Source organism: Equus przewalskii, chromosome 6 (assembly GCF_037783145.1).
Source record: "Equus przewalskii isolate Varuska chromosome 6, EquPr2, whole genome shotgun sequence".
Lineage (NCBI taxonomy): Eukaryota > Metazoa > Chordata > Mammalia > Perissodactyla > Equidae > Equus > Equus przewalskii.
The window spans coordinates 43800069-43824759 of NC_091836.1; positions in this window are offsets into that span (position 1 = coordinate 43800069).

Sequence of the window (24691 nt, forward strand, 5' to 3'; positions counted from 1 at the left end):
TACTGTTTTTTTATGGCCTCAGTTTCCCTTTAGCATAGACTGGCTGGCTTCTCACCAAGTCAGTGGTCTCTTCATTCTGGACACAGACTTGGATGTCCTGCTCCAGCCTCCTGCACCGTCCAGGTGTGCTCACAGGACAGACTATGAGCAGGAGTGACACACGCCATTGCTTGACCTGAGTCATGTAAATGCCCCATGAATGAGCGTCCATGCTCTTTTTCTTCTCCTGCCAGATTCATGCAATATAATATGCATGAAAAAGAATAAAAGGTTAGAGGTCAACAATGAAGAGTAAAACAGTCTTTATCATAGACATCATATTGTCAATGTAGAAAATCCTTAGGTATCCATTAAAAACTACTAGAACTAATTAGCAAGTTTAGCAAAGTTTCAGGATGAAAAATCTATTGTATTTCTAAACAGTATGAAAATTTAAATTATATTTTAAATCTTTATGATAATTTATTAATATAAAAGGCTTAGAAATAAATTTCATTCAAATATGAAAGATATTTATACTAAAATTTGCAAAACTTTGCTGAGAGAAACTACAGACTTTAAATGAAGAGATATAACATGTCCATAAGTTGGAAGCATCTATAATAAGATGTTAAGTCTTTTCAAGTCAACAAGAATTTGGATGTCCTTTCAACAAAAATAGCAGCAGCCTTTTCTTGTTATAGAAATAGAGAAGCTCATTCTTAAATGTATAGAGGAACGCAAAAGATCTAGGAAAGCCAAAGCAAGAAAGAAGGATCAAGCTAGCTGAATCATGTTCTTGATTTTAAGACACTACAATAATCAGTAAATGAATTAGAAGAGATGAATGGACTGCTGAAACAGAATAATGAGTCCAGAAACAGACCCACACATGGGTGCCAAGGTATTTCGATGGGGAAAAAATAGTCTTTCCAAATAATGGTACTGGATCAAATGAAGATCCATATAGAAAAAAGTGGACCTCTTTCCCTATCTCATGCCAATACTAAGTAATCTGAGATGGGTCCCATATCTAAATATGAACAATAATTCCACAAAGCTTCTACAATAAAATCTAACAAAATATCTCTGAGGCCTTTAGATAGGCAAATATTTCTTATCCAAGAACAAGAAAACAATGGATTAATAATAGAAAAATAAGTGATCATTTGGATTTCATCAAAATTTTAAATTTCCGCTCTTCAAAAGACACTGTTAAGAAAAGGAAAAGGCAAGCTACACAATGGGAGATATATTTCCAATATTTCACAAAGGGCTTATATTCAGAATATAGAAAGAACTACTATAAATTGAAAAGTACAGAGACAAAAACATTTTAAGTAAATTGTCCAAAGGTTTATATACTACTTTAAAGGAAGAGATATTAATCCCCAGCAAGTATATAAAACATAATTAGTATAAGTAACTAGAGAAACGCAAAATGAAACCAAAATGAGATACCACTTCAAACATACTAGAATGACTGACATTTAAAAGGGTGAACATAACCAGTATAATGAGGTTATAGGGCAACTGGAACTTTCTCATAGGATGTTACTGGTAATGTAAAATGCCATGATCTTGTTTTTTTTTAAATTGGCATTTTCTTAAATAGTTGCACATTCACCTATGCTATGGCCTGGTAATTCCTCTTCCACATATTTACTCAATAGAAATGAAGTCCTATTTCCACAAAAAATACTCATTCAAGAATGTTCATGGCAGCTTTATTTAATAATGGCTCTCAGTAGGAAGCAACCTAAATTTCCATAAATATGGGAAGAGATAAATTGTGATACAGTCATAAAAGAATTTCTACTTAGCAACAAAAGGAACAGAATCAGGAGTAAAAGCAACAACATGAATGAATCTCATAAACAAGACGTTGAATGAAATATCCCCAGATAAGAAAAGTGCATGTAATGTGACTTCATTTTTATAAATTTCTAGGACTAGCACACTTAAGCTAAAGAGTTAAAAATCAGAACTGTGCTTGCCATTGGGAAATAAAAGTAGAGTAAGGAAACATTTTGGGGTGACAGAAATGTCTTATCTCTTGATTGTGGTAGTGGTTATATGTGTGTACACATTTGCTAAATTGCGCTGAACCCCACTATTAACATCTGAACATGCGATCATCTGTAAACTATAGTTCAATTAAAATGTTGAATAACCCAAGGAGTGAACAAAAATTCTATTTAGCAAGTTAGAGTTAACAAAACACTTTCACGAATAGAGTTAGGGTAATGAATCTGAATCTGTTGAGTTCCTGAGTTATTTTAAAAACATTTCAAAAATGCAAATCTGCTCTATTTCTGATTTCAGCTAGTTAGATTTGGGACCATCTGAGTTTGGCTAGAGAAGTTTACCAGCATTTTAGCACATTGGATCCTCGTCATTGGTATACTAATTATGGATCCTGATCCAAGTTCAGACAAGTTAAGAGATTTGCCCCAAATCATGCAGCTTAAATATGGAAAACCAACTTCCAAATTCCAGGCCTATTAGAATAACAAGAAATAGCTTTACTCTGTTACCTAAACTAAACAACTGGACAAAATAGGTGAAACAATGATTTTTCAGACATTGGATAATAGGCAGCATAGGACAATGGTCCCTGAGAGAGAAGAAACAAATGAGGGGAGGCCCATGATGGCATGACTTACTGCTTGGAGAAAGTTTCCAGGGTCAACACAGGGAGGGAAATCCAAAGAGAGCCTGGAGATCTCCCTGTGCTGAGGAGAAAGAAGTGAGAATTTAGGGAGGTAAAGCGACTGGAATTCACAGGTCAGAGTACCAGAGAATAGAGAGAGAGAGAGAGAGAGACAAGGAGGGAGAGGGAGAAAGAGAGGAAGAGAGGGACAGAGAGAGAGGGGGAGGGAAAAAGGAGAGGGAGAGAGAGCTGAGAACTTCAGAGGGTTCTCCTCAAGTCTTCATCTAAGTACTGAGGAATTCCTAAGGTCAGGGAAAGAACCAACAGAAATAGAACAACTAGATAATGTCACCTTTACTGATACTATACACAAAAATTAACTCAAAATGACCCATAGATATAATCATAGGTGCTAAAGCTACAATACTTCTAGGAAAAATAAACAAACAAACAAAGAATAAAATCTCAGTAGGCTTGGGTTTGGCAAAGTTTTCTTGAATATATATAGCACAAAAAGCATGAATTATAAAAGAAAAAGTCAATAAGTTGAATTTCATCAAAATTAGACTTTTGCTCTTAAAAAAGACACTGTTGAGAAAATAAAAAGACAAAACACAGAGAAAATATTTGCCAAATCTATATCTAACAAAGAAGTTATGTCTAAATATATGTTTTTTAAAACTCTTAATGTTATTTAATGCTAGGACAAACAAGTCAACGAAAAATGAGCAGAAGATTTGAAATAGGGACTTCACCAAAGAAGATATATGGTTGACAAATGAGCTCTTGAAAAGATACTCAACATCAACATCATTAGGGAAGTGTGAATTATACTCACACTAAGGCTTCACTACACATGCTCTAGAATGGGTGAAATTAAAGTCTAAGTGAGGATGTGAAGTGACTGGACTGTATATACACTGCTTGTGAGAATGTAAAGTGGTATAACCACCTTGGAAATGCTTGGCAGGCTCTTAAATAGTCAAATATACACCTACCATTCAATCCAGACATTGTTCTAACCCTAGGTATTGACACAAGAGAAATGAAAGTATATGTCCACAAAAGATTTGTAGACAAATGTTCATGGCAGTTTTATTTATGTTAGCCAAAAGCTGGAAATAACCCAAATGTCTATCAATAGGTGAATGAAAACACAAATTGTGATATATCCACATGATGGAAGGTAACTTAGCAATAAAAAGGAACAAACAATTGATCCATGTGAAAACTTAGATGAATTTGAAAATAGTTGTGCTGAGTGAAAAACGAGATCAAAAAATGCATTTTACATGATGCCATACATGATATCCCTAAGAGGAAATTCTAGAAAATGCAAATTAATCTATAGTGATGGAAAGCATATCAGTGGTTGTCTGAGACAAGGGAGAGGGATGAATGGATTACAAAGGTGTCTGAAGACCCTTTGGGTTCATTGTCTTGATTATGATGATGGCTTCATGAGTACATGAATATGTCAAAATGCATCAGATTGTTTACTTTAAATAAGAGCAGTTTATTGTATGTCTACTATTCCTCAATGATCCTATAAAAGATGGCAGACCAAGCATAGAGCTAAGGTTCATAATTCTCTGTCCTTTTCTCTTTTCTCTCCATAGTCCCTCCACTTTGATCTCTAAGAATTTGTCTTAAAATAGCAACCACAGGTGCTAGATTTTCCTGGAAATCCTTTGAGTTTTCAGTATACTAGTATTTTTCAGACCACAAGTACCACCTTTGGATTATAAAAACATAACTGCCATTTTATTAAAGCATTGTTAAAGAGATAAGGTCTGGCCACTGCTGTATTAGGTCACTTTGAGTCTATGCAGTCATCCCCACTCCATTCCTGCTAAGCCCTCTGTCCCTCACCGTGACTTTCTCCAACACTCACTCTCTATCCTACAGATTTCCCAACACCAGAAAACAAGAGACTGGAAAGCTGGGATATAAGACTAGTTCTGACGTCCTCGTTAGCTCTCTCTCCCTGGGAAGAGATCAAGGGACCTCCTGGGAGAGATTTCCTTTTGTTCTGATTTATAGACTTCTAAAAGCCTAGCTAGCAAGAAGCTTGGGAAAAGCCAGGGCTGGGAAAGCTGAGCTTTATCACTAAACACCCTTTGAAACATCCAAGCAGCATAACTGACCTCTGCACCTGGGAGAAAGTTGTTAATAAAAGGCATGACTGCTCATGGCCTTCCATAAGTGAAAGTCAGAGAGGTATAATTACAAGATAGAGATTAAATCACCATCAGATATAAAGCTGAACAAAAAGCACAGAGATGAAGGAAAACAATTAAGTCAATAGATTGTAATGGATTTCCAAAACTCGTCATGGACTTTCCTTCCTTCTCTGTCTTTATGGAAAATATTATGCTTCTCTGTCCCTGGGTGATGTGTTCTCTCCTCTCTGCTCAGAGCTTGGAGCATCCACTGTAGTGGGCTGCGCCATGCCCCATTGTGTGGAGGAGTGGAAGCAGCCTCTCTTCACTGCTGTGGTCCCCTCAAGTTTGTAAGCCCTTCTTGCTTCTAGAGAGAAGACTTGGGAGTGCTGTGGAGCCTGGCAGAGACCAGCCAAAAGTCATTTTGTTTTCCTTTAAGAAGGTGATGGGAGCATTATTCATGCTAGATACTTCTGCCAAATATGGCATTTTCATAAAACTTTTATCATTTTTCTCGTATTGTTAGAAATTTACCAACCAGAAGAAATGAGGGCCAGGGGGTGTCTGGAGGGTTGGTACTATGCATCTCTAAGCCGATGCCAACACACCTTGCTCTGCTGGGCTGCTATTAACTCACAGCATGACCTTGGGCAAGTTAATTACCCTTTCTGAGCCTCAGTTTACTCATATGTAAGTTGAGTGTGTTGGATGACACAGCCATAGGGCCATGACTGGTTATAAAGTCTATGATTCCAACCTGAAGCAATACAAGTGGACGGCTCCGCAGAACCAAGGTGCTGGGGATGCCCCATCTGCTCCATGGATGCAGCTCGATCTGCCTACATCCATCAGTGAAGGGCAAAGGCAGGCTTCCCTGTCTCTTTCCTCAAGGGCCCTGGCTCAGGAAGTTGAGAGGACTAAAGAGCCACCCAAGTCCAAGCACAGTCTGCCTCCCTACAAAGCCAGTCCTCTCACCTGTTTTCCCCATTGGCATCCCTCCAGCCTGAGATGGAGGTTTGTCAGCTCTTTGTGATCTCTTCTCTCAGTTTCCCCTCAGAGACTAGCAGGCAGAGCAGAAGAGTCACAGAAGCCAAAATGTTAGAGCTCACACTGACTTCAGAGTTTGTCAGCACCCAGCTGAGGCAGAGATGAGGACACCAGGACTGGGGGAGCATGATTTCTCACAGCTCTGACATTTGCCAGCTTGTGGCTTTGAGAAAAATCACATTAGCTCAGCATCCTCAATCATAAAGTGTGCATACTGTCAGCCAATTCCCCGTGTTGTGAACAATAAATAAGATAGCATATTTTTAGCTTCTGACGTAGTAGATATCAAATGTGAACAATTTTAACACTCAAGTCTTAAAAGTAGAGAATGAATGGCGGTCCTGTGGTGAGAATCTAGGTCTTCCATTACCAATCTCATGATTTTCTACTATACTAGTTTGCTTTGGGAAATAAATGACTCGCCCTGACACACACACACACACACACTGCAAAGGAGAGTGATCAAGAAGAAAGGGCTGCATCTTATTACTCAGAATCTGAGTTAGGCAGGAATGGTGCACTAGAACAGGAATGTGAAGACTTGTCTAGTCTCAGCTCCACAGCAAACTAGCTGTGTGACTCAGGACAGGCACTTAAAATCATCTGTGCCTCCTGCTCTCAACTGCCCAACAAGAGTAAGAATACTTGCTTCACTAACTTCGTGGAGATATTGTGAGGATCAAAGAAGGTGGTATATTTGAAAGTATAAAATATATAAATTATAAAATATAAAGTATATATTTTATAGTATTAAGAACTATTTATCTGTTTTGAAGTATAAAAAAATATAAAAATCCTGATCTGTTGAAAAGGCCTGATAGTATAGTTTTTTTTTTCAGCTGCTATATTATTTGAGGATCAAAAAAATAAATGTATAAAAAGATTTTTGTGAACGTTAAAATGCTGAGCAAGTGCAGAGGGTCATTTTTGACTTCATATCATAGAGGACAGACTGGGCACAGAAGTGGGAAGAACTCATCTTCCACAGCACCAGGGGGTCAGATCGCAGAATTCTGACCCCTCCCTTGGGTGGTTTCCTGAAATCGGTGTCGGACAGTGTGTCATGCACAGAGACTAGAGCCCTGGGCAGGCTCCCAGCGGGGTCTGCTTCTCTGCTTCCACTCACTCTATCACGATCTGATTTGTCTAGGCAGCTTCTGTTTGCAGAAAGGGCAACTGTAAACAGTAATAAATCACATTACTTCAACCATCAGATTAGTTTTAACTTCTATACTCCTTCTTCTCAACAGAGCAGTCTTCCTCTTCTGCTGCGCTCTTGCTGGAGTGGCCCCATAGATGGCCCATTAGCCAGGCTTAGAGGGGAGACATGGTCTGAGGGTCCTGGGACCTCTGTTGTGGTCCTCCTCACCCTGAAGACTTCCCCAGCGCTGGATAGGATTCCACCAGGTGTGATTTCCACTCAATGTCTTGGCTGTTGTTCCATCACCCTGAGGCATATACTTTATTCTTTGTTTTAAACTTTTTATTAAAGTTATTTTTTTTGGAAGATTCACCCGAGGCTAACATCAGTGGCCAATCTTCCTCCTTTTTTCTTCCTTCCTCAGCCCCACAAAGCCCCAGTACATAGTTGTGCATAGTTGTGATTTCTTCTGGTTCTTCTATGTGAGCTGCCACCACAGCATGGCTACTGACAGATGAGTGGTGTGGTTCTGCACGTGGGAACCAAACCCAGGCTGCCAAAGCAGAGCATGCCAAACTTCAACCATTAGGCCATCAGGGCTGGCTCTTCATTCTTCTTAATCCAAGCAGAATATGACATTTTATGGATGTGCCATAATTTTTTATATGTTCCCTGTTGAGGATTGACATCGGCTACTTATTCACAGGGTGAACCTGGGCAAGACATATGAATCATAAATTTCAGTTTCTTCATCTGTAAACCAGGCATAGTGATCCCTCTCTGCCTACCTCATAGAACAGCTGTCAGGCTTAATAAAATAACAACAGCTGCTTCTTCTAGAGAAACGCCCCATGGCAGCACTGTGCTGAGTGCTCTGTGTGAGTTGTCTTATGTAGCTCTCTCAGCAAGCCTCCTAGGCAGGTATTATTACAGGTGAGGAAATTAAGATTAAGGTTCAGAAAGTTTGAAGAGCTTGTCCAACGTCACATAGCTTGGAAGTGATGTAGCTGGGCCAGTGACAGGCTCCAGAGAACAATGTGTGTGGAAGCAATCAGGAATGGAAAAGCCCCATCAGACGAGTCTCGCTGTTGCTGTGGGGTCAGTAACAATGCAGGTGGGTGTCCCCGTGGGAGCCCGGCTGCCCACTGATCCACCTGCAGACACCTCAGTCTGCTCTGGATGGAGCAGAAGCCAGGGTGGCTCGAGGCTCGAGAGGGGCTCAGAGCCCCCCACAACCATCCACCTACTCCAAGTCCCTCTGTCTATGCAGCTCATTGGGAGGCTTTGCTGCCTCTGCAAGGGCCCATACACAGAGTTCACCAGCCCCACTCTGTGCTCTCAGCCTTCATAAGTACTTTAATTTACAGACCCAGAGCATTTCCATTACTCGTCCACGTGTGTGGACAGCTCCTTGAGGTTGAAGACTGCTTTGCCTTCCCAGTTAGGCCATCAAGCACAGCTTCACGCCTGGATCAATAAATGGGTGTTATGTTGAAGTCATTTCTCTTCAAGCAAATAAACAGACACACTTTATGGAAGCCAATCTACCTGTGTCTTGGGGAGGGAAGATGGATAAATGGGAAAAAGAGTGGCTGAGGTTCTGTTCCTACCAAAGGCCCCTCTGTGTTGTGGGTTACTTAGTCCTGAGATGGTGGGCATTGGAGACCCCCAGAATCTCCTGTTAAAACAAGGAGCTACATCACCACAGTCAGGTCACAAAATGAGATGCAGGGGAGCAGACTCCTCATCCCCCAGGGGCAGGGTCTACCCTGGGGGCTAGGCTGCCATCATATCTTTGGCTATGACACCTTGGACAGCTGGGACAAAGACTTTGACTCAGTTTCTCCAATTGCAGAGTGGACCTTTGTGTCTCAGAGACGTGAAACTGGAGGGTGCTGAGGAGGGCTGAGGGGCAGACTAAGGGGACTCCAATCTTCTGCTGCAGAAGGCTTTAGGCCCACCCCTCATTTTTCCTTCCATATCACCCTTGGAGCAAGGGGAAGCCTAGGCACTGGGTGATATTTGCTATATCTAACAGCAAGCATGGTGGGGCACTGGCCCATCAGAACAAAGGCAGGTCATCATCATGGCACGTGGTCCTATAGCTCCTGCTCTTCCTGGAGTTACTTCCCAGGAATAGGGAGTTCTGTGGGGTCCAGAAGGGTGGGTTGGTTGGTAACACGTGTGTGTAGGTGTGTGTACGCTCTGCATAGTGGTTATTTAACATGAAGCATTTCAATATTTTAAGGAACAATACTACCTTTCTAGTGCATGTAGCCACCTTGTATCTGGTGGAAAAGGGGTGAAGGAGGGAATGGTCTGGGTGCTGTTCAAAGGCTCTTCCCATGCCCAACTTGAATGACTAAAGTGGGAAACACTGAGGATTTGGGCCCCACCTGTCAGCAGTTCCTGGGGTTGAGTGCTCAGAGGAACAGGGACCCTCTAGCTCCAGACCAGACAGGCCTGGCTATGTCTGCCCCCTGTTTTCCAGCCTGACCTTTTTAGACCTGGAGTCTGAATCTTGAGGGCAAATAATTCTGGAGGAGCCAATGCCTGGCTGGTTAAGATGTGTTCAATCTTCTAACAATTCTGGTCTATATTGTCTTACCTGGGGCACCTCAGTGCAAGGGAAGATGGATGAGCAATGGTCAGAAGGAAAGCTACCCTGGCTGCCATCATGTCTTCAAATAGGCCCAACACAAGACTCTCTGAAAAGTGTCTCCTACCAGTGCAGACCTGAGACTAAATCCCAGTACCTCCTGTGCTGTCTAGGACCACAGGGGACAGACTCAGGGTTGAGGCAGCCTAGAACAACTTCTCTGCTCAGAAGTCCAGGCAACCTTGCATTCTTCTAGGCCACAAGAGGTTACCCTTAGTGCTTTGTTGAAGTGTCCAAATTTGAAAGATGTGGCCTAGTAATGATCTTGATCCACAAGGGTTCTTGCATTATTTCTAGTTTTCTATAAATGCAAGAAGAAAATGGTTTGTTGCTGTTGCTGTGGCAGTGTGATGGGTAAACAGTGTCAATAACTGTTAGCATTCTCGGAAGATGAACATAACTTCCAAGTTTACATGGGCTTTAGTGTTTTCAAATCACTTTACTCAAACAGTATTGTGTTTATTCCCAGGTCTGAGAACTACATAATTCTATTTTCTCTCTTTTTTCAGTTGAGGAAACTGAGGCCTAGTGAGGTTAACAACTTATCCTAGGTCATAAGGTAGAAAACAGGATTGGGACTCACATCTGACTTCTAACTCAAAATCCCGTGTTTACCAGGGCATTGCTCCCCAAGTAGAAATTAATCTTTTCTTTCCAGAGCTGGAAAATGGCTAAGGAGACAGAGGGTGTGGCACGGAGAGGATAAAAAGTGAATATGAGAATCAGAATCCTACTGCCAGTCTGGCCCCTTTCTTCAAGGCACAGAGACTGGTCCTGATGAAAAGTACCAGGTCCTCTGAGAGATTTTCCTTCTACTTGGAATTCAGAGAAAATTTAAGGGCTGCAAAACAATTGAGCGATCAGTTCTCCTAGCATACCTTCTTGTTGCCAGCCCAAAGCATCTATATTAAAATTTTTATAAATGCTCCTTATTGTATGACTTTTGTTAAACCAGTGGAGAGTCTTACGTCACCTCCCCATACACGTATGTGTCTTTCAAACACAACTGGAACTGAATTGTATTACAAGTTTACTCAACAAGAACACTAAATTAAACATTAATTCAGTGACTACTAGAAACTGGAAGATGAGTTGCCTCCTCCAGAAACAGACACAACCCTCACTTAGGTGCCCACTTTGAGTAGCTGAAGATAAGGGAGACACCCCCACTAGCGTTTTGTCTCTGTTGTGGCCCCAGTCTCCACATTTGCAGACTCAATCTGAACATTCATCCTTTAATTTGTCCTTCCAGTGGTAATCTTTCACCTCTATATCCTCGGCACTGCTAGGGATAAAATAGTCTCTCAACTCAAAACTATCACAGACGCCTGGCAGGTGGAACAATTACATTACAGTAGTGATTTTCAACTGGGGGTTATTTTGCCTCTCAGAGGACAGACATTAGGCAGTCATCTTTGGAAACATTTTTAGTTTTTGCAACTCAGGGGGAGCTACTAGCATCTAGTGGGTAGACGTGGGTGCTGCTAAACCTCTCCTACAATGCACAGGACAGTCCCCACCACAGAAAATCACCTGATATTGCCAGTTGTGCAGAAGTTGAGAACCCCTGCAACACCATGTGGTCAGTACTATAGCTGAGGTGGTGAAGCATGCTCGTGTGAAAGCATAGAGCACAGACATCCAGTTTCATCCAGTGGGTCAGCATGGGCTTCCTGGAAGAAGTGGCAGACTAAACTGAGACCTTCCCATTCTCCATACTCTAGGAATTCACAAGCCACCCAACAGTGCCTTGCAGAATCATCTATATCTATTCATTTTATTTGTTTTAAAAAGCCGACAAACAAAACCCAAAGACCCCAAGCCAAATAATTTCCCAAGAGGGAACTTTGGTATGTTCCTCTCACTGTTACCATTATCTCTGATCTCTTCCTCATTGTTTCCTTGTTTTCTCTCCTGAGTCATGTCCTGCCACTCTGGGCCTCTCTCCCCAGCCTGCCCCCTGGTCTACTTTTAGGATCCACTGTTTCATACAAGCACATCCACTTGGAGACTTCCTTGAGGTGTTGGACCCTTCTGGTACATCAGTCTGATGAAAGGGTCTGACCCATCCATGCTTGCTTTCTAATTGATGAGAGTTCTAACTGAAAGAGTGGCTTTGAGGCCCCTTGGCCAAAGCACCTCCCTCACTACTTATCTTCTCCCTATACATAGTCTCATCACCTTAAATTGCAACTTTGTGTTTCCTTTTCTTTGTCTCATTAGAATGTGAGCTTCTTGAAGTCAGGGACTGTATCTTCTTTCTCCCTGTGTCCATAGCACAGAGTCTGGCCACAGACATTGTTTAACAAATGCTTATGAATAGCTTGGAAGAAAGAGAAGTGTGGGGGAGGGAAGAAAGGAAAGAGTGAGGGGAATGATGAAAGGAGATTGGTGGCTGGTCAAACCATTATCTTCAAGGTCAGTTGAAAGGCCTACCTATGCAGAGCCCTTGCTGGGAAATCCCAGGCATGCTGCCCTCATGATCTCAGAGCCCCTTCTAGAACTGGGACGAGGGCTGAAGGAGAACTGGGTAATATGTGGATGGCATCTGACCTCTTCCACTTGGCCTCCTGAACCTTCCTGGTCACTCCTCCTTTCCTGTTACAAAAGTGGTAATTTCTTCTTCTGTTCTGCCTTGTATCTGTTTCCATATCAGCAACATCTCTATTACTATAGGGTAATTTGTCTACTGACATCATCTGCTTCCCTTCATCAAAGGCGAAGACTGTGTTTATTCACCTCAGAATCTCTAAAGCCCAGTATTATGCCTGGCACAAAATAAGTGCTCGTGGATATGAACAATCTGGTGGTGTTAAAGGAAGAAATAAAAACTGGAAGCTCAACCCAAATCTGATCAGTCAATAAATCTGCTCACAACTCCAAAGGAATTGTGACATTCTGTCTTTTTTATTGTGGCAAAAATATACATAACATAAAACTTACCATTTTAACAATTTTTAAGTGTACAGTCAGGGATATTAAGCACCTTCACCTTGTAGTACAGTCATCACTACTATCCAATTCCAGAACTTTTCTTCATCTCAAACTAAAACTCTGTATTCATTAAACAATAGCTCCGCATTCCTTCCTCCTCGGCTCTTAGCAACCACTAGTTTACTTTCTCTCTGCATGTATTTGACTACCCTACATACCTCATTTACCTCATAGAAGTGTAAGCATGCAGTTATTTATCCTTTTGTGTCTAGCTTATTTCATTTAGCATAAGGTTTTCAAGGTTCATCCATGATGTTGCATGTATCAAAACTGCATTCTTTCATTCATTAAAGCTGCATAATATTCCATTGCATGTATAGACCACATTTTATTTATCCAGTCATTTGTCAAGGAACATTCAATTGTTCCTATATTTTGGCTATTGTGAATAATGCTGCTATGAACACTGGTGTAAAATATCTATTTGAGTTTCTGCTTTCAATTCTTTTGGGCATGTACCCAGAAGTGGAATTGCCAGATCATATGGTAATTCTATGGTTAATATTTTGAGGAAACATCATACCGTTTTCCACAATGGTTGCATCATTTTATACTCCCACCATCAATGCATAAGGGTGCCAGTTTCTCCACATCCTCAACAACACTTATTTTCTGGGGTTTTATATATATATAAATAACCATCGTAGTGACTCTGAAATGATATCTTATGGAGGTTTTGATTTGCATTTCTCTAATGATTTGTAACGTTGAACAACTTTTCACATGCTTCTTGGCCATTTGTATGGCTTTTTTGGAGATGTGTCTATTCAAATTCTTTGCCCATTTTTGAATTGGGTTCTTTGATTTTTTGTTGTTGAGTTGTAGGAGTTCTTTACATATTTTGGATAGAATCCCTTATCATATAGGTGATTTGTAAATGTTTTCTTCTATTCTGTGAGTTGTCCTTTCACTCTCTCAATAATGTCCTTTAATGTACAAAAGTCCTCACTTTTGATGAAGCCTAGTTTATATATATTTTTTCTTTTTTTGTGATTTTGGTTTCATATCCAAGAAACCATTACTAAAATCAATATTGTGAAGCTTTTCCTCCATGTTTTCTTCTAAGAGTTTTATTGCTTTACTTCTCTTACTTAGGCCTTTGATACTATCCCATCTTTAAGATACTCATAGGAGAGTGATGGAAGCAGGCATGTAAAATGACTACAATAGAAAGTAAGAAGATGGTATCATAGTGGCTAATGACACGAGCTAGGGAATCATACAGACTTTGAGCTATTTGATTAATCCAAGCCTCAGTGTCTTTTATCTTAAAGAGGAATGCCTTTTCTTTGCTTCATAACTGATATGGATAAGGGCAGGGAGGGCTGAGAAGACCAAGGTGGGGGAGTCTCCTCGTCTAGTGACCCCTCCTGTGAGCACCCATGAAACTGAGGCAAAGGGCACTCACTAGGGAGCACAGAATAGGGGTGCATGTGTTAGCCCCATTTTACAGAGTATAAAACTGATGAAGAGAATGAACGTGTTGGTAATTATAAACACTAGCACCCAGGTGTCTTAGAACCCAGGGCCCTTTCTACTACACTTCAAGATCTGAAGCACTGTGCGGGACCAGCAGAATTGCTGTGTGTTGGTGGGTGGTAGATAAGCTGGGCCTGGACCAAGCCTGGCCTTGAGCCAAAGGGAACCTTGAGGATTCAAGGATAATGGAGTTTCCCTGTTGGCCAGTGGTGAGAAGGAAAACTGAGCTTGGAAAGCACAGAGACTCAGGGAGGAGAGAGGAGCCAAACAGAGCCCAAGGAAGCTGAGTAACGGGGTCTAGTGAGAGAGGAGGGCAGAAGCTTCCAAAAAGGAGAGCACTCCAGGCACAGCCTCTCTCTGAAGCTGACCAGAGCCCTGCACCCACCCTAGCTGCTCAAGACCACCCACCCAGACACAGCCTGGGGCCCCGTGAGTCCTCCCACCCACAGTAAAGGGCTTTCTCAAGGAGGCTTCCATTCATTCACCCAACAAACATCCGAGAAATGCAGAGCCGAGCCTGAGAGCTGTGGCCTGTGACAGCTGCCTGCACAAGGGGACGGGGGGTTCTGTTCCTGAGATGCCCTGGCCCCAGTGGACCCCAGCCCCAAGGGGCTGGCAGTGAAGACAGTGAGCCTGGGGGAGGTGTGCCAGGCTGGTCGAAATCCCTCCCTGGGGATCCAGAGCGTGTCTGCGAGGACATAGCACAGAGCAGGTGCCAGGCCTTCCTGACCTCCTGGGTGCCTGTGGCTTGGCCAGAGCCTGGCTGTGATCCGGATGGCACGGAGTCCCCAGAGGAGATGAATTCTCTGTGGCCTTACCTGGAACCAGCCTCACCAACTCTCACAGGTCGCTGCACTGAAGAGAAATGAAAACCTGACATAAATTCTTTTTTAACACACAAGTGGAGGAGGGAGTAAAAAATATATATAACAATGCATAATTAGGAAACCACTGAAATTCTCTCTAAGCTAATGAATAAATAAACCTTTGACAATTTCCCCCAACTGCTGTTGACAGGATATTTGGACCTAATATCTGAATTTTAATGCTTTTGATGCATTTGACTTTTGTTAATGACATGTAAATATTCATTGCAAGACTGCAAATTTGTTTCTTGCAGAGTAGCTGAACTGTGATTGGCCAAAAGGTTAGTCTTTTATTTCTTTTTATTGGTAAATTGCCCTATAGATCAAAGAAAATAAAGTTGAGGAGGAGTTATTTTGTTATTTGATTTGATGTTATTGCTTACTTTCCCTTTCCTCATTTTCCTTGGAGAAGAAAGAGGGAAATCTGTTACTTCCAGTGGGGCTGGGGCTCTTGGGGTGTAGGGAAGTGGGACAGAGCTCAGGGCTGCTGGAAGCTTCTCTCACCACCCTAACATGCTGCCCCATTCCTCATTTACCAACCAATGTGAATACTTCTCACCTGTCACCTGAGCACAGGAGGAATTGGACCTGGACTAGCCTGTCTATCTGGGAAGGAGGAAGGATTCAGATCAAAGTGTCTAGTGGAAAAACAATGACAGCATCAGAGATGGGTTCTCTGGGCAGCAGCTCACACATGAGAGTAGCCTGGGCCCAGGAGAGGAGTGGGAGAAAGTGAGATGAGGGTGCCCAATGCCCCCCATCTCTCCAGTAGGGCAACAAAAAACATTGTCTAGGAGCAACAGAGTGGACAAGGAGAAAGAGCCCCAATCTCGACTCAAGGGTCAGAGATTGTGGCTCCAGCCAGGGTGACATTTCTGACTCTGGATTCCTGTTCTTTAAAGTGGTCTAAGATTTGACATCTATCTTGTTTTGAAGACCAAATAGTTCATGTCCATGGGGTACGACGATACTCAGAGCTGAGTTAAGGGATTCTGAGTCCAGGCATACCCCAGGTCTCAGTGAATGGGAAAAGCTCTGTCTGCTGACATGGTTACCTGCAAGAAAAGGTCGATTCACACTAGGTATCTTGCACCCAAAAATCTCTGCTCTGTCACTGAAGCCCCAGAATGAAGAGAATGACAATGAGTATGCAATTCAGCCCTGAGCCAACACATTATCTAGTAGGAAAACTCACTCTTCCTCCTGTGTTTCTCCTTTACTCTCACACTACTACCACGCTCACACTTCTGTCACCAGATGTGGGGGAGTTCCCATACCAAGCAATTCTGCAACAGCAGCTGGGTGTCCCACCATTCAACTCAATTCTGACACTATCTTCCTGGAGATGGCATCACATCCCAGAGGTTAAGGGCTCAATCCCACAAGACTGCCCCTGCCCCACTTCAGATGTCAGTGGCAAGTCCAGGTTATCATCTTTGCTTCTGACTGATTGGCTTTAAATCAGCAGTTCGCACAACTCCCTTTTTGCGTCTGATTAATTTGCTACAGTGGCTCACAGAACTCAGGGAAACAGTGTACTTACTGTTTACCAGTTTGTTATAAAATGATATGGTAAAGGATACAGATAACAGCCAGGTGAAGAGATGCAGAGCGCGAGGTCTGGGAGGGTTCCAAGTGTAGGAGCTTCTGTCTCCCTTGAGTTTGGGTGCGTCACCTTCCTGGTACATGGATGTGTTCCCAATACAGAAGTTTTCTGAACGTTATACTTTTGGGATGTTTTATGGAGGCTTCATCACATAGGCATGATCGATCATTAACTCCATTTTCAGCTCTTCTCCCTTCTCAAGAGAATGGGGAGTGGGGCTGAAAATTCCAAGCTTCTAATCATGACCTGGTGATTTTAGTTACCAGCTGCCATCCGGGAGCCCACCCAGAGTCACCTCATTAGAATAAAGAACACTCCTATCACCCAGGAAATTCTAAGGGAGTTGGGAGGTCTCTGCTAGGAACAGGACAGAGACATGTTTGTTTTCTATCATCTCACAGACCCAATCAAGAGCCTTTGCCTTGTATGGCTCTCAGAGCCTTACTCGGTTGAGATTTGACAACACAGCAGAAAGCACTCCCACAGCCCCAACAAACTGGCTGTAGTCCTCTGAGCATCCCCAGCCCAGCCAGGCTGAGATCAGAGCAGGCTCAGGCCCTTCCCAGGCACGCAGTCCTCTGCAGCATGGGGCAGGGACCCTTTACTTTGGCTGTGCTGAGACACTCAGCAAGCAGCTCTAGCTTCTGTTACTCGCAGGGAGAATCCAAAATGGCCTGAGTATTTCATGACAACTCACCATTACATTGTCCCAAATGTGAGGTGGGGCTACTCCCCAGACTTATACAAGATAGGGGAGGAGTAAAATAACATAATGTATATGCTTTGTATATTTTAATATAATTTTTTATTGAAATATCACAAACGGAAAAAGTGCACCAATCATAACTGCACAAATTTTCAAAAACAGACCCCAGATCAAGAAGAACATCACCACTGCCCCAGAAGGTCACCTAGTGCCCTAATCACAGCACCCTGCTGAGGGGACTGCACTTCTGATGTCTAACATTGCAGATTGGCAATGGCAGTTTTCAAACTTCATGTAAGTGAGATGATATGTATTGTACTTTTTTAGGGGAAAATGTACATGCAGTGAAATACATAAATCTTAACTGTGTGATTGAATGATTGTGGATAAATGAAAACACCATGAAACCCACACCCATGCTAAATGTAAAACTTTTTGTTTACTGCAATAGTTACCTCGTGCTCCTTCCCAGGCAACCCCTTTTCTAACTGTTTAATCTCATGTGTTAATTCTGTGTGGTCCACATCTTCTCACACACGAGACCACACGGTATGCATTTGTTGACTGGCTCCTTTCTCCAGCATGCCCTCCATGTGATTCATCCACGTCCTCACGTATCAGTACTTTGTTACATTTTATTGCTACATAGTTTTCCATTGTACCTCTATACCACAATTTGCTTATTGATGTCTGGGTAGATATTTGTGTTGTTTTCCATTTGGGGATTGTATTATTTTTTAGGGCTGCTGTAACAAATTACTACAAACTTGGTGGCTTAAAACAACAGAAATTTATTGTCTCAGAGTTCTGAAGGCTTGAAGTGAAATCCAGATGTCCGTGGACCTTGCTCCCTCTGAAGGCTCTAGGAAAGGGCGCTTCCCTGGCCTTTTCCAAGTCTGAGGCCCGCCCGCAACCCTTTGTGTTCTTTGGTTTGTAGATGATTCACTCCAATCTTTTCCTCTGTCTTCACTGGTGTTCTCCCTGTATGTGTCCCTGTGTCCCAGGACACTAGTCATATTGGATTTAGGGCCTGCCCTATCCAGTGTGACCTCATTTTAACTTAACTGATTACATCTGCAAAGACCCTACTTCCAAATAGGGTCACTTTCTGAGGCTCTGGGTGGACATGGATTTGGGGACACGGCTCAGTCCAGCACAGGGCTATCATAAACAAAGCTACCGAAAACATTCTCCTGCAAGTCGTTTTTCCAGATACATGTTTTCATTTCCTCTTGGTTACATACTTAAGAGTGCAAGTGCTTGGTAATTGGGTACATTTATGTCTAACTTTATAGGAAACAGCAGAACTTTTCTTCCACTAACTTAACAGGGCCTGTGTTTTCTTGGGGGGGGGGGGTCTTCCTAGCTCTCTGAAGCCCACCTTCATACCTCCCACCTGGTCTGACTGCTGACAAGTCTCCCTGTTTGACCAAACTCTAGCCAGGCTCCTATTAACCCTCCTTTTACTAGGCCTCAAACTTGGCCTGTGCAGACTGTGGACTCAGTGCAGATGATCTCAGCCACCGTACAAGCACACACTAAGAGAAGTGCACAAACACTAGCACAGTTCCCATCAGCTCGAGGCTGTGTCCCCGGGATGGCCCAGCCCTCTTACAGTTCTGCCTGAGAAAGCTCAACCTGCCAAAAGAATTTGCTTTGTGTTCCAGCCAAACCTGAGTGTAGGCCCCTGAGCTCCCTCTCCTTAGATCATTTACCTTGGAAAACCTGCCATCATAAATCGTTTCTCTACCCCTTTGAGATGTAAATCTTATACAATGCAGGACTGTTTTCCTCAAGGGCCTGGGAGCCATCCCTTGGAAATGTAGTCATCAGAAAGGATAGGATCCCTGTCTCCCAGTCTCTGTGGGAGGGTAGGGACCTAAGTTCTAAAAGCCCCAATTAGCAAACATTGATGGCCTAATCACATTGACCAACCTTCCCCAGTGTCCTACAGTGCCTTTCCGGCAGCACACCCCACCACTTAAATATATCCGTCCTTTTGTTTATCAGAGTTGAGCTCAGTTTACTCTGAAGCCTCTCTCTCCTGCAGCAGTAGCACAAATAGAGACTGTCTTTAATAACTACCTGGCTCTTTTTCTCTTTGACACCACCTCTTTCTCTTACCTTCTCTCCCAATCACAGACAAGCAGTAGGCATACTCCTAGAATGGGTGGGCCTGAGAAATGAGCCAAAGGCACTCAGAAGAGGGAAGAAAAAGACATAGAGGAAAGGCTCACCTTTAAGAAATCATGTGATCTGTATCCTTGCCTTGGTTCAGGTTCAGGCAGGGCCCACCCAAGAAAGGGGAACCTAAGAGCAGAGGGGCCTGTTAAAGTGAGTTGGGGCTTTGAACTGCCCAGGTGAGCCCAGGGGACCCAGGTGGAAATGGCTAGTGGGGTTACTGTCTGTCTACTCATACTGAACACACAATCATGTGCTGCGTAATGACGTTTCTATCAATGACTAACCACATATATGATGGTGGTTCCATAAGGTGTGTAGTAAGTACACTCTATGATGTTCACACAACAATGAAATCGCCTAATGATGCATTTCTCGGAATGTATCCTCATAGGTAAATTGACTCATGACTATATACTGGTCGGGGAGAATGATCCCCACACCTGGTCTTCAAAGCTTTAGCCTATTCTGGGCCCACTTCATGGTCTCCATGCTGCATTTTTGTCTGTCTGTCACAGGAGGGTTAAAATCAGCAACCTGGTGGGTGTCACCTTGCTGCCCTTTCTCTCTGTGAGTACTGAGTCTTCAGAACGCCCTTGCAGGTAGACAGGAGCTGTCCTGTCACTCAGACATCTGGGAACACCACAGGAAACAGAGTTATTGAGGAGAGATATCTAAATGCTGATGGAGGCCACTCAGCCAAGAGAAGCAACTTCTTCACCAGGAATGGAACCAAAACCATTCATGTTGGTCCCGGTGTGGAAGCTTCTGGAGAAGATGTTGCCAGTCTGAGCCCAGCCTGCTGAACTCCCTGCTGCAACCAAAACGGAAGGTTCTGAAAAACCTAGAAAAGGTGGATGATTCAAATCGGAACAAATCAGAGTTGCTGGTCTCACAAAAGGTCCAAAGAGGCACACCTTTGGGTGTCAGTACAGACTGCCCAAGCCAGTCTGACCAGTCAAGGCTCAGCAGGGACTTCTGGCAGATGGGGCTTAGGGCCCCAGAAAAGCGAGTGGAGCTGTACAGGCATGGAATAAGGCACGAACTCCTTCTTCAGGTGCAAGGAGTGGGACCCATGGAAGCTGAGTGTGGAGGGGGCATCTTTTGAGAGCAGCTCATTTGACCACCAGCCATGCTTCACAGGTGAGAGCCCAGGTCACTTTGGCAAGAGAAAGGCAAGGCCCCCTGATGCTCTCTGCTCCACCTGGGATATGACTGAGGCCAGAAGGCTCAGGCTCAGAAGGCTCAGGCCTCCAGGCTCCCAGGGTCCTGGGGCAAGGCTTCAGGGAGCACTCCTCTTGGGAACCCATCATACTTGATGCCATTATGGAAGGGACCTGCACAGGCTGCCCCCTGTATGACCCTTTTCCCACAAAGCGCAATCCCCAATCTTCCCCCAACCCCTCCCTGGGGTAGTCATTGGGGGTTTTCTCTTCTTTACTAAAAGCCATTAGGGCACTTCAGGAAATTTCTAGCTGTGGAGTGAGGGCCTGGCAGGCAGTTGGTGAGGCAGAGGACATGGCTGTGGACACCACTGTTGGGGGAGAAGGCAGTTGTCCCTGCAAAGAGCAAAGAGAATCTCGAGACTTGGCCTGAGTCTGAATGAGAATCCCACCCCCTTTCATCTCCATGACAACCCCTTTGATCTGGATCATTTCTATCTCCAACGGTAATGTTCATTACAAAGTCATTCTAAGCCTTTTGTCACATCGCAATTATTGACAAACTGTAACAACAATCACATCTTCATTGAGAAAGCGGAACACATTAGCTGGTGATGGAGGATGGCTATTCTGGACACAACCAGTACCAGACAGTGGAAGAAAAAAGCACAAAGATCATGTTAAGGGCCATAGGTTGGCTGAGAGGCTGCCTACTCCCAGACATTTGTTGCACATGGCTTTGTCATCATCTCCTAGAACTTCCAGGAGCTCAAAGCACCCTGCAATCAGCATCATGGAATAACAGAAATGACATTTCATCTTGTTCTGATGACTGTGATTACTCATCTCAGCTTTCTCTCTGTGGAGGATTGCCTCTATGAGATTCTCTCTCTCCTCCTTGTTCTCAAAAACCTTCACTCCTTTGTCAGTCTTGACAGACACCTGATATCATTTCTTTATGGGTCCAAAATTTTATAATAGACAAGAAATGCTGTTGAATTCTGGCTGCCTTTTTTTTTTTTTTTTGTCTTGAGAACTGCCCCTGTGTCAAGGGAATGAAAGCATAAAAGGGTCTAATTAATTCCCTGCCTGAAGTGAGGATTGAGAAAGAGAAAATATCAGGAGAACAAACGTAAAGTCATTAATATTTATATAAATTATCCCTTTTCTTTATTGAGTATCATGAATGACAGAAGTGTGAAAAGAAAATGCCTGATTGTAAACTCTCCCATTTTAGACCTGGAGAAGCCAAGGAACAGAGAGGTCATGTTGCTGGCCAGAGTCACCCTGAGACCCTGATGGAAGGGTTTTAGTGGGAGAGGAGGACTACACTGCTTGAGCTCTTAGGAACCTTGCCCTTATATCTGCAGCCTTCAGCCCAGGACTTTCTGCAGAGGTCTAGAGTGTCTGCTGTCCTCTGTAACTTGTCCTGTAATTTTCTGTCACGTCAGCAACACTGAAGCCCTGAACTCTGATTTCTGCCTCCTCAACTCGGCAAAGAGAGAATGGGTTTGCTGAGACTGGGTCTCCCTGTACCACAGGCGGGAAAATGCCACCAACAAAGGACTGAGGTGAACAGGAAGCCCCCTCGTATGTCATCATATGTTTCCTTTTCTTAGGGCATGCTGTTCTGCCTGGCCTGTTTTCCAATGTCTGAAACATGTATATTGTGTCCAGTTTTATATTTGTCTATAATGAGGGGGCCAGTCCGGCACCACCGATTCCCCTACTCTTGGGGACTAGAGTCTGCTCTCCCCTCATCCCAAGGCACTCGGGTGCAGACTTTGGTTAATCACACTCCTCAGAGCATCTGTGGGGTATGCAAATCCCTCTCGTCACATTTTTTGCTCCCATTTCAACCATCTTCTCATAGGAACTATGCCCAAAGGGTTTGATATATGGATTTGAGTATGACAATTGTTTAGATACGCATGTAACTAAATAAAATATCACTTTGTTCTGGATTATATTTTCTGTCTCACATTTTTTTTCCTTTTATTCAACACCATCCACGTTGCTGTGTGTGCACATTACTTTGACTTCTGCATGACATTCCCTAACCTGCATCACCTATATCTTACCTATTCTTTACTCCCTACTGGGCTCCTAGGTTGCTGCTGGCTCCTGTGGCCATCAGAATCAGCATTCATTTGACATCTCCACATATGTCCTCTTACAGACTCAAAGGAGTTATTGAAGTTAAACTTGACACAAAACACAGATGGTAGGACTGTGTATTGTAGAAAGTATCCTTGAGGGGTCTGTGAGATTGCCACACCTGGAGATCTGTAGGACTGACAAATCTGAGTGTGGCCCAGAGCTACCATGGATCCCTCCTTCCTCTCATCCCAGCACACGCAGAACAAGCACCCACTTTCCTAGCATACATGTCTTCTAATTTTTCCATTATATTTTTTGTATTTCTAGCAAGGCAAATATTGGACCTGAGAGGCACATATCGTTGTTCTGATGACTGTGATTACTCATCTCAGCTTTCTCTCTGTGGAGGATTGCCTCTATGAGATTCTCTCTCTCCTCCTTGTTCTCAAAAACCTTCACTCCTTTGTCAGTCTTGACAGACACCTGATATCATTTCTTTATGGGTCCAAAATTTTATAATAGACAAGAAATGCTGTTGAATTCTGGCTGCCTTTTTTTTTTTTTGTCTTGAGAACTGCCCCTGTGTCAAGGGAATGAAAGTATAAAAGGGTCTAATTAATTCCCTGCCTGAAGTGAGGATTGAGAAAGAGAAAATATCAGGAGAACAAACGTAAAGTCATTAATATTTATATAAATTATCCCTTTTCTTTATTGAGTATCATGCATGACAGAAGTGTGAAAAGAAAATGCCTGATTGTTAGATTTAGAGAAATTTGAATTTATACCCTAATGTGATGTGACCTTGGGTCAGTTACTGAACCCCTCTGAGCTGGCTTTTTTTAAATGTAAAACCTTCTTTATACAAAACAGAGATGACTTTCTATATGCTTAGGAATGTTGTGAGGATTAAGTGAGATGGAGTACCTGAGATTCCTAGGGGGGTTCAGGCACATGTTCGTTATTCAATCTTTATTAGTCATCCCTTTGCTACAGATTGTCCTGGTCAATATGAACAAGCCTGGGAGATCTTGGTGTTTATTTGAAAGGCTGAATTACGGCTGGGGCCATAGTCCTTCTTGTCACCTGCACTAAGGATAGATTTCTCTGCAACCCACTACAGACCATGGATGCAAGTACCTAGCTTCCCATTCTCACTTCTCACTCCTGTGCCTGTGAGCTCCATGCAGCTCTGTACCAAACAGATCTAGAGGTCCGGGGGGTATTCCTTAAGGCAATCACACAATTACATTTTATTCATGAAAATTCTGTTTTGGTAACACTTCTGGGGAATGAGTCTGGAGACTGCTTCTCCACTGGAGCCTTCAGGCACTCCCCATGACCATTCTTCTTTGGACGGGGTGTTGTGCTCATGCCAGGCATCAACAGAGGCCCTGGAATCCTCTTCCAGGTCAGATGAGCTGAGACCCAAAGCTTGTGCCAGAGAAGATCAGAAAATCACCCAATGGTGAACATTCTCTTCTCCATCTTCTATGGTAGTGTTATTAGGTTTGGCCTGATGTGGGAGAAGGGGAATTAATAAATATGTTGTACAGTTTATTCCAAAAATTAATAGACATAAATGTGAAAAGGAATGTTGAGTTCGTGTGATATTGCTTAGTGCTCCTGCAGAATGACTGGATTTGTCAACTTGTGACTCAGAGCTGACTCTTTTGTAAAACAATCCCAGGGAATAATTGAGGACTGAGAAGAGCAACCTTGTCCCTCTTATGCCAGGTTTTCAGATCCCAGGGAAGCTGAGAGAGAGAGATCATGAGAGATAGAGAATGATCTGTGTCAGAAATGGCAGAAGGGTCTAAGCACACTGACCCCATCCCTTCTGGGTTGTCCCTTCTCCTCTGCTTCATCCTGAAAGATGAATACCATAGAATTATGTCTCCAAAGTCTCCAAAGGCCAGCTCTGGCAGCTAATATGGACACAAGGCAAAGCTCCCGTG